This window comes from Triturus cristatus, chromosome 2_2 (assembly GCF_964204655.1).
Source record: "Triturus cristatus chromosome 2_2, aTriCri1.1, whole genome shotgun sequence".
NCBI lineage: Eukaryota > Metazoa > Chordata > Amphibia > Caudata > Salamandridae > Triturus > Triturus cristatus.
The window spans coordinates 235,094,654-235,113,255 of record NC_140582.1 but is presented as its reverse complement, the minus strand read 5'-3'; positions in this window follow the sequence as shown (position 1 = coordinate 235,113,255).

The window sequence follows — 18,602 nt, the reverse complement described above, 5'->3', positions numbered from 1 at the left end:
CGGGTCCTCGCTTGGTCTCGATGGGATATTCCGACGATGGGCTCTGTAAGCGGGGTTGTGGGCTCAGTGCCACCTTTCTCCATATCCTGTGGGAGTGCCGCGAGGTGGCGGACTACTGGCGCCGGGTACATACGGTTATGGGACAGGTCACTGGGGTTGTGCTGCTGCCGGAGGTGCGTCGCTGTGTCCTGAATGTGTGGGAGCCCAATGATTATAGCGCGGCTCAGACTCGGTGGGCGGCCCTGGGGAACATGATTGCCAAGAGAGATATAGCGCAGCTTTGGGGTGCCCAGCGGCCGCCCACCGTGTCAGTATGGAAGGAGAATATGGACTGGTGTATGTTCAGGGAGAAGACTGTGTATGTTGCCCGTGGTAAGCCGGGGGCATGGGGCAGAATCTGGGGGCAATGGAATGCTTATCGCGGGGGTATCTGTACGCCCCCCCTGGTGGACACCGATATCGCCATGTCCCCCTGACCCTTGACGGTTCCGGGCACCTTTTGGAATGACTACATATGGACGTTCAGTTTCCTTGGCCCCCCCCCCCGTCCCCAGCCTCCCGGTACTCCTTCCTTTCGTGTGCTGCTTAATGGTCTGACCTGGAGTTCCCCGGAGGAAGCCTGACCTGCGCCGTTTGTCTTTATGCCTCGCCTTTTGTTTTTCTTTTAGTTTTCTGTGTTTGTTTGATCTAAGTCTCCTGTGCCTCTAGAACTATCCGGACTCACTACGGGGCCGACCCCCGGGAACCGACTGCAGCTTTGATAAATGTATATTTCATTCTGTACTTAGCGGCCGGCCCTGGTGGTTGTAGGCCCGTGCTTGTAATCGAATTATTGTTCAATAAAAACTTTAAAAAAAAAAAAAAAAAAAAATTAAAAAAAAAATTTGAAACCAAAAAAAAAAAAAAAAAGTCTGAGTTTTCCAAAGGGCCCCAAAACCCTGCACAGGGGGGTGGGTCCCAAACTACTCCCTATACTCCACAGCCCTATAGGGGGGAGAACTTTGATCCTGCAAAGGCCTGGTATAACAACTGTAAGAAGTTGGGACACTCAACTGGAGACAAGGCTTGCCCTAGCAAGAAGGCCCCTAGTCCTACAGCTACAGCAACTCCTGGTGTAGCCAGTCTCCAGATGGGATCAACAGTGTGCCAAGAGCAAATCAGGTTGCACACTGAAGCTGTTCTAGTTTCAGAGGGGGAAGTAGAGTTTGCCACTGTAGCTGTGTGTACACCCAACTTAAAGAAATACTTGCAATACCCTTGGATCAATGGAGCTAGGATAGAGGCTCTGAGGGATACAGGTGCCAGTGTCACTATGGTGAGAGACACACTGGTTTCCCCTGAGCAATATTTGATAGGGTGTGCTTACCCAGTCACCAATGCTGACAGTGTTACCACTAATCATGCAATGGCTATGGCAACATTAGACTGGGGGGGGGGGGGTACTGGCCTGACACAGGTGGTGGTCTCTCCAAAGCTACCAGCTGCATGTCTGCTTGGCAATGACCTGGAAACCTCAGCCTGGGCTGAGGTTGAACTAAACACCCATGCAGCAATGCTGGATATCCCTGAATTGGTGTGTGTAAAAACAAGAGCACAGAGCAAATGGCAGGGTGAAAAAGTGCTTGAGCCTGGAAGAATGGCCCAACCTACCAAGAGAAAAGGTAGGAAGACTGGGGAACCAGCTTCTGTTCAGCAACAAGGTCAGGACCCCTCTCCTCAGGGAGAGGACGTGGACACCCCAGAGGGAACTGAGCCCATAGAGCTTGACCCTTCCCAGGTTGAACTCTTAAGGCCAGGGGGACCCGCTAGAGAAGAGCTGTGCCAGGGGCAACACGACTGTCCCACTCTTGAAAGCCTGAGGCAGCAAGCTGTTTCAGAAGCAAACGGAGATGTCAGTGGTACCCACAGAGTCTATTGGGATGAGGGATTACTGTACACTGAGGCAAGAGACCCCAATCCTGGAGCCACCAGGAGAGTAGTAGTGCCAGAGAAGTACAGGGAGTTCCTCCTAATACAGGGAGTTCCTCCTAACTTTAGCCCATGACATCCCCCTAGCTGGACATCTAGGGCAAACCAAGACTTGGGAAAGACTTTTACTGGCCCCAGATGCACCAAAAGGTGAAGGAGTTTGTCAGCTCCTGTGTTACCTGTCAGGCCAGTGGCAAGACAGGTGGCCACACAAAGGCCCCCCTGATACCACTGCCTGAGGTGGGGGTCCCCCTTGAAAGGGTAAGTGTGGACATAGTGGGTCCACTTGAACCTCCCACAGCCTCAGGAAACAAGTTCACACTAGTGGTAGTGGATCATGCCACTAGGTACCCTGAAACAATTCCACTTAGGACTACTACAGCTCCTGCAGTAGCCAAGGCCCTCATTGGTGTCTTCACCAGGGTAGGGTTTCCTAAGGAGGTGGTTTCAGACAGACCTTCCAACTTCATATCTGCTTACCTGAAACACAAGAGTGTGGAATGCAGTACAAGTTTACTACACCCCATCACCCACAAACCAATGGCCTTGTTGAGAGATTTAACAAGACGTTGAAAGGCATGATCATGGGGCTCCCTGAGAAACTCAAAAGGAGATGGGATGTCCTCTTACCATGTCTGCTTTTCGCTTACAGAGAACTGCCACAGAAGGGAGTAGGGTTTTCCCCCTTTGAACTTCTGTTTGGCCATCGTGTGAGGGGACCACTCTGTCTTGTAAAAGAGGGTTGGGAGAAGCCTCTCCAAGAGCCCAAACAAGATATTGTGGACTATGTGCTTGGCCTAAGGTCCAGAATGGCTGAGTACATGGAAAAGGCATCCAAGAATATTGAGGCCAGCCAGGAGCTTCAGAAGCACTGGTATGACCAAAAAGCTGCACTGGTTGAATTTCAACCTGGGCAAATGGTGTGGGTTTAGGAGCCAGTGGCACCAAAGGCACTCCGGGACAGATGGAGTGGCCCTTACCCTATCCTAGAGAAAAAGAGTGAGGTCACCTACTTAGTTGACCTGGGCAGAAGCAGGACACCCAAAATGGTCATCCATGTGAACCACCTAAAGCTCTACAATGACAGGGCTGATATCACCATGCTGATGGTGACTGATGAGGAACAGGAAGCAGAGTGAACCTCAGAGCTGAAATCAGCAAGATGCTGGAGTTAGGGGTCATTGAGCCCTCTGAGAGCCCCTGGGCTAGCCCAGTGGGTCGGGTCCCCAAACCTCACCCTCAGGGTGGAAAGAGAGAAATTAGGTTTTGTGTGGACAATAGAGGGCTCAACTCTGTCACCAAGACAGATGCCCACCCAATCCCAAGAGCAGATGAGTTGATAGATAAGTTGGGTGCAGCCAAATTCTTAAGTACCGTTGACTTAACTGCAGGGTACTGGCAGATTGGCATAGCCCCAGGAGCAAAAGACGAAACAGCATCCTCCACACCCGATGGGCACTATCAGTTCACTGTTATGCCCTTTGGTTTAAAGATTGCCCCTGCCACCTTCCAGAGGTTGGTGAATCCAGTCCTTGCTTGGTTAGAGTCCTTTAGTGCAGCTTATCTTGATGATATTGCTGTCTTTAGTTCCACCTGGCAGGATCACCTGATCCGCCCTGGGAAGGTTTTAAAAGCCCTGCAAACTGCAGGCCTAACTATCAAGGCATCCAAATGCCAAATAGGGCACAGCACTGTGGTGTACTTGGGCCATCTTGTTGGTGGAGGCCAGGTACAGCCCTTACAGCCCAAGATCCAGGCCACCCTGGACTGGGCAGCTCCAACAACCCAGACACAAGTCAGGGCATTCCTTGGCTTGACTGGGTACTACATGAGTTTTGTGAAGGGATATGGGTCCATTGTGACTCCCCTCACAGAACTCACCTCCAAGAAGATGCCCAACAAGTTTAACTGGACAGTTAGTTGCCAAAAGGCTTTTGACACCCTGAAAGAAGCAATGTGCTCAGCACCAATTCTGAAGGCTCCAGATTATGCCTAGCAGTTCATAGTGCAGACTGATGCCTCTGAGCTAGGGATAGGAGCGGTCCCATCTCAGACCAATGATGAAGGCCAAGACCAACCTGTTGCTTTTATAAGCAGAAGGCTTCTCCCCAGGGGGCAGCGTTGGAGTGCCATTGAGAGGGAGGCCTTTGCTGTGGTTTGGTCCCTGGAGAAGGTGAGACCATACTTGTTTGGTTCTCACTTCCCTAGTTCAAACTGATCACAGACCTCTCAGATGGCTAATGCAAATGAAAGGAGAAAATCCCAAACTGTTGAGGTGGTCCATCTCCCTACAGGGTATGAACTTTGAAGTGGAACACAGACCTGGGGACTGCCCATGTCATTGCAGATGGACTTTCCAGGTCCTTCCACTTAGACAATGGAGACTCTCTAGGGCAAGGTTAGTCCCATCATCTTTCATTTGGGGGGGTTGTGTGAGAAAGTGCCCTCTTACTTGAATGGTATGCCCCCACTTTTTGCTGAATTGCTGATGTACATTGACTGAGTGTACCCTGGGCTCCTTCTAATCAGGTACTCGGGGCCTATGTCCCTTCCCTAAAACTGTATTGAAGCCTAAAACCCAATTGGCATCTCTGGCCACATGTCAGCCCCTGGTAAATGGTACCACAGGTACCCAGGGCACTGTGACCAGAGAAGACCTCTAAGGGATGCAGCACTTATTGTGCCACCCTTAGAGGCCCTGTACCCTGACACTCACACACTGCCTTTGCAGACTGAGTGCCTTGGTGCAGAAAAAAGTGAAGAGTCGACATGGCACACATCCCTGTGTGCCATGCCCACAAAACACTGCCCTGGCATACATCAGTCACCCCTCTAGCTGGGTGCCCTATGCCATTTGTGAGGGTACAGGAGCATGAGCCCTGTACCCCTACAGTGCCAAAGTCCATTCCTGGGCACTGTAAGTGCAGTGCTGCCATTAAGAGTATATGGTGCTGGGAGTTTGTCATTACAAACTCTTCAGCACCATAATGGCTACATTGATGACTGGGAAGTTTGGTATTAAACTTCTCAGCACGTTAAACCCACACTGATGCCAGTGTGGGATTTAATGTAAAATGCACCACAGAGGGCATCTTAGAGATGCCCCCTGAAACTTGACTAACTCCTAGTAACCTGACTGAGTGGCTGCAAAGGCTGCCACCACCAGACATGTTTCTGGACGCCTGGGTCGAGGGCTTGCTGCTCTCGGGGGCCTGAAACAATGCACATCCTGGGATGAGGTGCCAAGCCTCCTCCCCCAGGATGGGCAGGGTTCACGAAGGAAAAGCTCCAAAGGCATGCCGCCTTTGTGAGCCTCTCCAGACCAATTGCTGCTTTCAGCAACTGGTCCCCACTGATTCCCCCCCCCCACTTGGGCGAGAGAACCGGCGGGAGAAACAAGTGAGGAAAGGAGGTGTGCCCACCTCTGCCAACGCCACTCCTCAGGTGGGGAAGGCTAGGTGAAGCAAAACCTCGAGCCCCAGCCATCTTGAGGATGGGGGGGACCCAGCCAACCAGGGACAGGCTCCTGCCCCCTCCCACAGGAGAGTGGCAGAATAGGGGGTGTACTCATGCCAGGGAAGGGACCCATTGGCCCCTGCCCTTTACCTACCTGTAACACCCCTAAATTTAGTATTTAGGGGCACCCTGAACCTTGCTTCCTCAGATTACAAACTACAAGAAAAGAAGATAAGAAGAAGGACCGAAGAGCCCTGCAGAGCTAACAAGGGGACGACGCCCACTGACTTGGCCCCAGCAATACAGGCCTCTCTCCCCTCCAACCTGCTTCTGCGAAATCCCGGCATGTCCTGCAGCCAGCAACCTGACAAACCTCGGAGGACCTGCCTGCCTTCACTTCAAGGACACTATCTCTCGAGAACACCGGATGCGTTTAAACAGCAGCTTCTGGTGCATGCCAGAGACCGCGAATCCAGCACACTCTTCACCCGCCGACCCTGGCCTGAGCTCGAGTGAACCAACACCACGAGGAGGTCCCCCGGCGATCCTGACCCGAGATCCGGCAACCCTTGACCTGCCTCAAGCCTCCCGATGACACCTGCAGCCTCCATCCAGAGGACCCCCCCTACCGCGACCAGAGCGGGTAAGAAAACCCGACGCCCCAAGGCACCCCTGCACCCGACGCACCACGACCTTGTGTGCCCAAACCAACGGTGCCTAACCAACCCACGACATCCCAACTTACCCCTCAAAGTGGTGGTCGCACCCAGAAGATCCTCGTCCCCGAGCCTGCAGTGTTTCTTTGTCCCAGAGGTTCTCCATAGGAAACAACAGGGCACCCGACCTCAAAACAGCCCCCGGCCGCCCTAGTGCCGCTGAGGGTGCACCTTTGGTGCTACTTTGGTCCCCAACTTGCCCTGAGCTAAACCCTAGGAGCTTTGCTCCCACAGCCGTGTGGCCTGCTAGCCAGCAGCCACCAACCCGAAGCCCCCTATCCTCCATAGGATAACATTGAGCCTCAACACTCTGCACCTGGCCGCCCTAGTGCCGGCGAGGGTGCAATCTCAGTGCATCACTGACCCTGGTGGACCCCTGAGTCTAACCCCAGAACCTTAACTCCCACAGTTGTTTACTTACCTGCAAACCGATAACCTGTTTTTCTTCCAGAGAATAACATTGACAATTTTCTTTCAAAAAAACAACCAAGTGTGGAGTTTTGAAAACTTGAAATATTCCTTAGAAATCGAAACAATAACCAAACACATTTTCTCAACTGTTTTTAGGAAATGTCCCAGTGCTGAATCTAGGCATCCAGCACTGAGTTAGAAAAAGTATTGTAAAAGTAACTTACCTGCAATTTGTTGAAAAAGCCTTTTCATTTCAATGTACTGCATTTGCTAAGTGTTGCATACTACTGCTCCCCTGTAAATCAAACAAAGTACAATTCCTATTGCATTTTTCAACTGTTCTATATCCAGTAAATTATTACTGAAGAGTATTTAATGCTTACCTGTACCAGGCTTGCTTGGTTCTAAAAATAAAAAATAAACAAAATAAAATCCTGCACCAATTTAGAAAAATAGAACAAATTATAATCAATAAAACAAGACCAAAAAGACTAAAACCCAATCAGTTGAATCGGAGATAGGCAAGTTTAAAGATTTTGGAAAAAATAGCGCCAAAAAGCAGAAAGCGCCAGCTGTGGATATTTGGTCACACCAGACCGGGACAAAGTCACACATTCAAGCTAACTGCAATGGAGCGCAGGCCACCTACAGGGACCCAGTTAGGCCCGCAGAACAAGAATACCTGAAATCCTGGTTAGGGTGCGTTGCAAGGTCCCTCGATGATGCGTCGGTTCCGAGTAGCTGTGAAGTTGTGAAGCGAAAATGTTGTCGACGAGGGCATTCAATGCAAAGTCCGGCTTTGAGAATGCGTTGTGCAGCCAAGGCAATGCGTCGGTTTCGAGGACCTGCGAGGCTGCGATGCGAGAACCTGCCTCCTCATCGAGGCTGCCATCGATGAGAGATTTGCTATGTGAGTGCCCGCGTCAGGGACACTTCGCACAGCAGTGGTTCTGATGCGGACTGCGTGGTCGATGTGGAGTCCTTGTGCTCACAAATCCTAGCAGCAGAGGCAATGCATCCGTTCTGCTCAGGATTCCGCCTTTCAGTAGAGGGAATGCATTGGTTCAGAGTGATCCACAGATCGGCTGGCAGTGCACCTTCAGGCCCACTTCAAAAGATCCAGGACTGGAGTGACACCATTTTGCAGGGTAGTGCTTATGGATGGCAGAGTCCAGGTGCTGAGTTCAAGGTTGTTGGGGCTGAGGCTTAGTCAGGAGGCCAGTCAACTAGGCCTTGGAGTAACTCCGGGATCTTGGGTTCAGGTGAAGGGCCACTCCTTCTCACCCAGGCAAGAGGTCAGCAGGTCCGCACAGCAGAGTAGCAGTCTTTCGGAGCAGCAGTCTGGCAGAGTGGCAGTCCTTTCAACAGCACAGCATTCCTTCTTCCTGGCAGAGTATCCACAGATCCAGAAGTGTACTGAAAGGTTGGTGCCTGGGGTCCAAAATTTATACCTAGGCATTTCTCTGAAGTGGTAGAAGCTTCTAGAGGTTTCCTCCTTCCTCACGGACAGAACTCAATGAGTTAGACTCCCACCCCCACACCTCGGAACCCAAGAAACTCATCTGCGGAGTCCATCAAGGGTTGTTGCTCAGCCCAACCCTCTTCAACATCCTCATGATGCCCTTCGTGGACATTGTCAGAGGCCATGGGATCAACATACTATCCTATGCCGAAGACACATAGCTCACCCTTTCCCTTGCTGACTGAACCAGCACCTCCAAAGCACACTTCCCCAACGGCATGAGAAACATCAGTGCTTATATGAAAAACAACTGCCTCTATCTCAACACAGACAAACCGAAGTCCTAACCTTCGGCAACACCCACTCCGCCTCCGATGCCTTTAGTTGGCCCTCTGAAATTGCCCCCCCCACACCCCTGTGGACCATGCCAAGAACCTCGTAATCATTCTGGACCCAATCTCTCAAAGAGTAGATATATCAACACCATTTCCTCATCTTGCTTCCGCATCCTGTGAATGCTAAGCAAGATTTTCAGGTTGATCCCACTGAACACCCGACAAATGGTCACCCAGGTTCTTATCACAAGTAGAATTGATTACGGACATGCCCTCTACATCAGAATCCCAGACCATGTCTTATGCTGATTCCAAACCACCACGAAAGCCGCCGTCTGACTTATCCAGAACATCCAGCGAAACAACCACATCTCTACACACCTCAACAATCTCCCCTGGCTCCCAGTCCTGGAAAGATGTAAGTTCAAGCTACTCACCCATGCCTACAAAGCTCTCAACAACACCGGTTCAGCTTCCCACAACCCCCGCCTCAACATTTACCAACCCACCAGACACCTTTGATCTGTGTCCCAGGCAAAAGCACACCTCCCACACATCAAGAACACCAGAAGCGGAGGAGGCTCCTTCTGATACCTCGCAGCCAAGACCTGAAACAACCTCCTAAAACACCTCAGAATCTCTCCCTCCCTCATGGACTTCCAAAGGAAGCTCAAGACATGGCTCTTTCAGATGAACCAGGCATGATCTCTTTCCCTTCAGGGGATGACCCTACTTGGTGCCTGGACATCCTCACGGTTAGCAGCGCTCTACAAATTAACATAACATTTGAAGTGCACAGGTTTCTTGCCTTCCCTGCCCTGGCTCCAGACTAACTTCAGGGGGTATGCAATGCTTTGTGTGGGGGCAGGACACAGCCTACTCCGATGTAAGTAGGGCTGTGGCCAGCTCTGCCCTTCCATTCTGCCAGTAATGGCTCATCTAGGCACACCTAGTCTATCTATTGTGTATGGCTGTCTAGGAGGAAACACAAAGCCCAACTGTCAACTACTTACAGTCACAGCACCAAACGGCAATTTGGAATAAAAGATCGCCGCCAAAGAGCCCCTCTTAGGGAGCCCGTCAGGTATTGCAGCGCCGACCTGACGAGAAGCAACCGTATGATGAAGCATGACACCCAGCTGGGTGTGTGAGGACCCCAAATTTCAAGAGGAGGAATCCCCATCCTCCTACTTCTCATAACCATGCAAAACCGGTCCCCTAGTTTTCCCTTGTCTTGTAATTAGGAACAGCATATTTCTGTATCTTTAAAAGCATCCTCCCAGTGCTAGTGGCAGAGCTTCCACAGCAGCAGTCAATACACACTGCACTGCAGCCTGTGGCAGTGTCCCCTCAAATGTGTGCCCATGCTGCACTGCTCAGTTAGGTATCCTAGGCCCATAGAGATGAGGGCACCTTTGGTGGACCTCATCATAAATGGTCTCCAATTCTGCATTAGTGAATGAGGGGCCCTCTCATCTTGTCCCTCAGCCATGCTGGGAGTTTGATTATAGAAAGGAGCAGCAGGATGGAGGAGGATGGCATTTTGGTGTTGAGAGAAAGAGTTAGCAAGGCCGTGAAATGGCAGACTTTTTCTTCCTCTATGTAATTTCCTGCCTGTTGTGGTAGACAGAGATCTCTCCGCATGTGTAAGGGAACCCTCTGCATGCAGAGGAGATACCTCCAAATGCGGGAGGGAAACTCTCGCATGCAGAGAAAACCCAAAACTATTGATAGGATCACAAAACTTATAACTTTTAAACTAATTACTGTTGCAGTTTTCCTTCTGTGTCCAGCCGTTTTCAGACAACAATAAGACTGTCAAGATATCTCTGTTGATTAATGTTCCTGCTGGAGAGAGATCAAAGTTTTGTCTAGAGGCAGTTTTGACTCATCATAAAGTAGGACAGAGGGTTAATGTGCCTGCTGCACAGAATGTGTACCATGCAGATCACAGAACTGAGTGTAAGTGAACTATGAGTAGGGCTATATAAAAGTGAAATGTATGTCAGAGAGGGGCTATGAACAGATGAGGGGCAGTTTTGGAGGGTGGTAGTGAGGGAATTAGTGGAGAAGAAGGGCATGGGGGCAAAAATGATTGTCTTACTGGGCGCTTGCTCATGTTATCCAGTGGCCATGGAGGAAGGGGTGTTGCAGGTGCGGTAGCACCCTCAGTGAAATGGGTATTTTTCATAACTGCTATGATTTTAGTTGAGATAGAACAAATAGACCACACCCCAACTTCTGGAAAGTGCTCCAGCACCATTGACGTCATCCACCTCAAAATGATAAAAAGCTCATTGAGCCAGATAGTATTCAAATCTGTGAATTTTGGTTTCTCCACTGATCTCTACCATGGATGCTTTAGTCCAGTTAGGGATTGATATGTGCTTCCTTAACAATTCTACGTACCTAAACCAGAACGGAGCTGCGAGGCCACAGCAATGGCAGAATGCGCTCCATGTGCTTTTGAAACAATTTGAATTAGGTTTTATGGTTAACATTTCTTTGGCATGTTTAGACCCATTGTACCTCGAATGTCTTTCTCCCCAGGTCCATGGGGTCACCTGTTCTCTAAAAGGTATTTCGAATGCCAACACCATTAACTTAAAAAAAAGTTAACGCCATTTAGTAGGCAGAATGCGTCCCATATAAATGCATAGAACATAATATAACATATCACGTAATGAGCCTTTCCCTTTAGTTTGCTTTGACCTCTTCATTTATTTAGCATTCCCAGTATAAATGTTATATGCATACGGTAAAGCGGCAATTGACGTTAAAATTGATTGACCTACCTATGGGTCTCAGGGCAATGGCGTAACCAGTACTTAATTTGAGCCGGTGGTTTCTGGTGCTCAGCACCAGAACTTAATCATCAACACCGGCGCTTTTCATGAGCACTAGATAAGAACACATTCACATTAATTTATGGAAGGCAGTGGCGGACTAAGTGATTTGTCCAGAATCACAGTAAGTTGAGCGGGCGCCGAGAAACAAACCTGGGGTCAGATTTACAAGCCTCTTGCGCCACTTTTCCCATGTTAAAAGTGACGCAAAAGTGACGCAAGGGGGTTGTAAATCTGCCCCCTGGTTCTCAAACTCGGAAGTCGGCAGCTCTGGCCATTACCCCACATATTCTCCCCTCTGTCATGGTTGGTAGTTGGTTCTGTTTTAGGCGGCGCTAACAGGATAAATGGGCTAGTGCAAGCTGCCTCCTGACCTGAGCCCGCCACTTATATTTTCACAAATTTACCACTGGGCGTAACGCAACATGTTGGGGCCCCCTGATGAATGTGAAGAGGAGGACCTGGGTCCAGGCGGCCAACTAGAGCCAAATTTCGGGGGGGGGGGCTGAAAAAGATTTGGGGGGGGGGGGGGCTAAGTCTTCCAGCCATAGGCAGAGTGGCTGTAAGAAGGGGTGAAAACACAACAAAAGCCTCATTAACGGGTAAATGGTCTTTTAAAGACCTGTGAAGTACTCGGGTCCGGCTGCAATTAAACGGACGCCAGCCCACGAGGCTGTCTCAGCCGGGGTGACACACATGACGGAGAGGGGGGGGGGGGGCTGAAGCTCGGTGAATCCAATGGGTCTTGCGCGCCTGCCTGGGTCTCCTCTACCTCACAGATATATATATACTTGCAGATTTATATAGCGCGACCTCGACCCGAAGGAATTGGAGAGCTTTACATGAGCGCCGGTTACGTTACTCAAGGACACATTCCTGTCTTTTGGTAGGCACATGGAAATTAAGGGGCATATTATCAAGCCAGGCGATAACATTATCGCCTCTTTAGCGGCAGAAAACTGCCACTAAAACGGCGATAATGGGCTTGATAATATGCTCTATGGAATTCCAATTGAAGCCCATGTTAGATGTCCTTCACATCTAACATGGGCTTCAATTGGAATTCCATAGAGCATATTATCAAGCCCATTATCGCCGTTTTAGCGGCAGTTTTCTGCCGCTAAAGCGGCAATAATTTTATCGCCTGGCTTGATAATATGCCCCTAAGTGATTTGCCAAGAATGACAAGATGTGGACACGACTCCGAGGCTCGAACCTTGGTTTCCAGCACCACATCCTCTACAGTTGATTGGTCTTGGGTACGTTAGGTTCCACTGAAGGATTTTTTCGGACCTCAGAAGGGTCAGGCTCCCGCAGCGTTGCAGTGGCTGCTGGGCTTATGTTATGCCCTCTCAGGGTTTTTCTTTGTATTTATGTACAGAAAGTCTGGTAAAAAGGCTGCACCGGTTTCAATGAACAATAAGCAATTATGCCTGGGATGACGATCAACGTAGGCAATTATCTACATTCATTTAAAACAAAAAAAGGTTTCGTTGTTAGCTTTTTGTCAAGATGTTCTTCATTAGAATGTATTTCAGTTGCACCATGCACCAAATCTTTTTCTATCCAGAAATTACAGGAGATAAATCGGCTGAATTTATGTGTTTATTTTGCGCTAAACACAGCGGGGCTTTCTCAGCGATAATTCTCTTGAACATTTACTGGCCTTTCAATTTGTAATGTCGACTTGACCTCTAGTGGTAGCAATTGGAATGTGCCCCTGGTGTTGCCGTTCTATTACAAACAACAGGCAAGAATACATAAATACGTTCTGAACCTGTCATATGGCATAATCTTGTGAAGTCGAATAATTAATCCACAATTGATGAAGCGAAAGGGAGCAATACGGCCTGTTCGAAAGATTCGTCTATAACTTCTGCTTCACAATAACACCCCTAGTTGTGCAGCATGGGTCGGTTTGTTTTCCCTGTCTCTTTACAGACCGCCATATACCAATCGTTTAGATCGAGTCACAAAAAACTAAATTACTACGGTATTAATAATCCAAACATTACATTTTTATGCGTTAGTCATATGTGTAGGATCTGTAAAAAGCATCGGGTTCACAAATATCTTAGGACTGTACTTAGAAAAGCAATTGATGTAGTTCCAGAATATTTTGGGGAGATGAACAGCTACATTTCTACTGGAATGTTTTGAAACAAAGCACTTCAGTGAAAAGTACTGGCCAGTGTACATTTTAAGGTAACAAACAAAATGTTTCTATAAAAAGTCATTTAATTTCCTTCGACTGAAGCACTTAGGGCCCAATCCAAAAAGTTAAACTTAGAAGTGTGTTCTAAACTTAGACCAAACGTCTAAATTTACGAATTTGGGAATTCACAAAGGGCATTTACGAGTGTGGACATTAAGATAGTACTCGTAAATGCCCTCTGTGAATACCCAAAGTCGGAAACTTAGACGTTTAGTCAAAGTTTAGACCAAACGTCTAAGTTTACCTTTGTGAATCGGGCCCTTAGATGTGAGAAAATAAAGTGAGCCCTGGGTGCACACTTAGGCCCTCATTCGGAGATTGATGGATATGAATTTACATATCAATAATGTGTAAATTTAGTCTTACACTTCGTATTAACTTCACTGCTTTTGCTATTCACTATTTCGCAGTGTAAAGTTAACTTCTCAGGGCCCGATTCACAAAGGTAAACTTAGAGCTGAAGTCTAACTTTAGACCTGAAGTCTAAACATAGATCTGTAGCCTAAGTTTAGACCTGAAAACTAAGTTTAGATTTGAAGTCTAAATTTAAAACTAAAGTCTAAGTTTAACCTGAAGTCTAAATGTAGACTTCAAGTCTAAACTTAAGGCTCTATTCACTAAGGAAAAGTTAGACTAAAAGTCTAATTTAGTACAAAAGTACTAGTTTTTGGTATTCACAAAGATAAGTTACTGCTAGCAACTTTACTACTAACAGTGGTGGCTCATCCGCTAAGGCAGAGAAGAGTCACCCCACTGAACAAAAATAAAAATAAAATGATAGTAACTATTGCTATTATCATTTTATTTGTCTTATATACTTCAGTGGCTCTCTGGCGGGGCAGGGCTGGCGGAGTAGGTAGAGGAGTGGTTTTCACTTCTGAAGTGCGCAGGACGGCTTGGCCGGCCCTCTTGGGCCGGCCAAGCAGTCATGCACGCTTTGCATCTTCCCCACCAGGCTGCATTGCACAGCCTGGTAAGGAACATGCAAACCCTACCAGTCCCCGTCAGAGCACTGATCCATGACGTTCAAGCCAATAACAACGTTTCACTGCAGCATTGTGATTGGCTATGGGGAGGCTGGGAAGATGGGTGTTTCCTGCTGCTGACTGGGAGTGCAGGAGGATGTCGGAGGGATGGAGGACAAAGGAGAGGCAGCGGCTGTTTCAGGTAACTGTTTTTTTGTTTTGTATTTTCTTTGTTTGTCCCGCCTACCCCCCCCACCACCCAGGTCCGGTAGCAGCCGCTACGGAACTTACTAGATGTAAACTTACTAGTAGTAAAGTTACTATTAGTGAAATTACTAGTAGTAAAGTCACTAGTAGCAGCTTACTTTTGTGAATACCAAAAATTAGTAAACCTAGACTTAAGTCTAAGTTTACTACTTAAGTCTAACTTTACTACTTTTCCGAATTCACAAAGGTAAGTTACTACTAGTAACTTTACTACTAGTAAACTTAACTAGTAGTAAAGTTACTAGCAGTAAAGTTTCTACTAGTAAAATTGTTAGTAGTAAAGTTACTAGTAGTAACTTAACTTTGTGAATACTGAAAATTGGTAAAGTGAGGGGTATATTCACAAGAACATGTGATAACTACCACAAGAGTAGCGTAACGCAACTTCCAATATCGCAGCCCATCGCGGGAAAATAACCCCGTGTCAACGTGGAATTCACAACAAGGCAGTACCATGCGATAGTCCGCCGACACCGCGGACAATGTCCGCGACATAACCACCACGAGGGAGATAAAACCACAAACTACAACACCAGAAAACACACAATGGGCCAAAGCGTGATGAGGAAATCAGCGATAAGCAGCGCCAGGCCTGCAACACACACCTGGCAGGCCGAAAAAATCACCATAAAAGTAGAAAAAACACCCACACCCAAACTGACCTACACCCAAGCACCATGGAGGCAGCCGGAGCAGACGTAGAGGACGAGCGCAACCCCACAAGCACCCCAGACGACCAGCCAGGGACATCGGGGACAGGGAAGGGCAAGGACAAGAAGACGAGGAAGATGAAGTTCAGTCCTCAGGTGAACAGGATCATAGTCACGGAGGTGATGTAACACCATCAACAACTCTTCATCACCTTCAACATGTCATTGGGCACCAAAACTGGAATATGGTGGGACATCGTCGACAAGGTGAATGCCGTCGGAGAGCACAAGCGGACAATGGACGAGGTCAAGAGGCAATGGAATGACATCAAGCGGAAGACCAAGGAGAAACTCTCCGCCAACCAGAAGGCAGCAACGCAGACCGGAGGTGGGGGTCCAGCGCCACAGCTCATGCTGGATGACATGGAGGAGCTGGTGTCGACAGTCATCAGTGTGGATACTGTGGCCGGAGTCGGGGGATCGGACACTGCTCAACAGGACACAACACAACCGCAACAGGGTGAGTGACCACCAGGTACTGAGTGGACAGGTGGAGATGGTCACGATGGCACACATGCACAATCAAGCAGGGCACAGTACCCACCCACAATGACCCTGGCTCCTCACACAGACCCACAGTCTGTCACAATGTACAATGCCATGCTGTCAGAATGTCCACCTGTACCATGTGGCTACATACATGTGGACACATTGTAATACGCCATCTCCCCTTCACATCGCAGGGGCATCGTCAACACCTCCTGCAGAGCAGTACCAGTCACTCTTCACTGATGACAAGGAGGACAACACCAGCATCGATGCACAAGCCCTCAGACATCATTGACCTCATCCACGACTCAGGGCAGCCCAGCTACATCGAGGAGACCCCACCCACCACCCAAACCACCCAGCAGGAGGCACCCACAGCCTGGCACCCTTCCAAGTCCCCCGGGAACAACAAATGGCCTTCCAACGCCGTGTGCTATAGGACCAGAGGGAGACGGCTGAGCAGGTGTGGGTGAGGTTCGAACTCATGGCTACCAAACTGGACGCCATCCTTGGGGGTCTATGTCAGCCCCATGGTCTCCAATGAGCCCTGACTGACATCGCTGGAGTCATGACATGGAGCGTAGAACGGCTGTCCGCTCAGAGTGGCTCCAGCGATACCAGCCGTGAGCTGGCACACATGCGGAGGATCATGGAGGACATGGAGGACATGGTGCGTATGGAGGCGGAAAGGATGGCAGCCACCGCTGCACATCATCGAAATGTAGCTGGGATCTATCATGCCCTGCAGACCTCCATCATGACATTGCCGCCACAAGGCGTGGCGCTGATGAATGCTGCTGACCCCACACCATCCACATCCCCGCCCCCTGGTGTGTCAGTGCCTCCCAGTGCAGCCGGCGTATCCACTCAGGCACCTGATGTGTCAGTGGCACACAGTAATGCCGACAATCCCCCTCCGGCCCCTGATGTGTCAGTGGCACACAGTGCCGCAGCCGGTACTGCAACACCCACGGGGGGGCAGGGCACACATCCGGGGAGGAGGACGTGGATGGGTTTGTGATCAGGAGGCACTAGCATTCATTTCCGCCACCTGGCCTGTTTCTGCTTGGTGCCGCACATGGCCTCATGACCTTCCACTAACCCCCGATACACTCCGATGCACTCACCTTGGACAGCGACATGGACTGCCACATCCTGTTCGACGACCAATGAAATGGCAGACAGACTGCGGACTGTACCCTTCCTCTTCCGCAGTACATGTCATCCCCGGATGGACTCTGGCTGGCCCTCCACGGGCCCATATTGTGTAGTGTGCTCGGCATTGCCCTGTACCGCTCCAGCTGCAGAACTGCACTGGATGTGCAAATAAACAAACAGTGACACACTGTTGTGTCGTGTCCTACATCTATCATGTATGAATGTGTGGATGAATGTAGGGACAGTGATTTCCCTGTGTTAATGATGCTCATCCTGTGGGAAGGCAGTCAGAGGTTGCCACATTGCATATTGTGTACCGGGTCCCGTGAACACTACAACAGGGACACACGCATCAGTCACTTCCTTGTCCGGACATGGAATGGCCAACGCGCCGAGCCCACGAGTCATTGTGGCAAGCCCTGCACTGGTCCGGCGTATGGCAGGCCAGACCACTCCCCTCTTCCGGTGGTGACTGGATGGCGGGCGCTCCATGCTTCTCATTCATAAAGGGCCCATGAGTTGTTGCGCACAGGGTTGGTGGCATCCGAGGCCTGGCGCACGACACGGGCCTACCGCCACATGGCGCTGACTGGGCTTGCAAAGGGTTAGTGGCACCCGAGGCCTTGCATGCATGTTTAGGTGTAGCTGATGTGGCATGTCTTTGGTCGGGGTGCCAGGGAGGGGTGTTCCTGGGGGTGGTGTCGGTGGGTGTTGTGGCCCTCTTGGGTGTCCGGGCCGCATGATGGGTGGCTCCATGGCATCTGTTCCCCTTCCGATGTGGCTGTGGGCTATGCTCCCTTTTGTTGTGCAGGCGGCCGTCCGACTTTACACCAGGTCAGAGCAGGTGTAGATTTCCTGGTGTTAACGCGCCTTATCGCCTGTTTTGTGTTTTCATCGCAGTTCTGTTTGGCCGTTGTGAATGTTGAGGAGTGATGTTGTCGCGGCTTTTGGCAAGGGATCGCCCACTCTGCATCTCATTAGCGAAAGTTGCGGGGGCCTCTGTGGCGATGTTTTTTGCGGCTGCGATCGCGGGTATACACCAGCTTGTGAATGGGGCGATAGATTTATCGCAACTTTGGCTGCGATAAAGTGCCGTTGACTCGGCGATAGTTTCTTGTGAATATGCCCCTTAGACTTTTGGTCTAACTTTATTTTTGTGAATCGGGCCCTGTGACTTCAGGTCTAAAGTTAGACTTCAGATCTAAGGGCCTGATTTAGATATTGGTGGGACCTGTCCCGCCGCTGTTTTTTTACCTGGTGGTCCGCCCACTCGATTTAGATGCTGGCTAGCAATGGGAGAAAAGACCGGCGCGGTATCGCTGACTCCGCCAGGACTTTGCTAACTGCCCCTATGACGGGATGGGCTGCTGCAGGTGGTGGTGGGACTCCAGTCAAGATTACCTCCCCCCCACAATTGGATGTGGGCTGTTTCTAGGGGAATTCTTGTGGGAATCCCTTCTACTTCCAGTGGGCGGAATGGGAGCAAAACTCACCTTGTTTCAGAGAACAGGCTGCGATTTCCTCCTATAATCCTTTGCCCGGGTTCCTCCTTACCTGCTGCACGTTGATTGTGACAGACCGGCACACTGTTTTGACCGACCTGG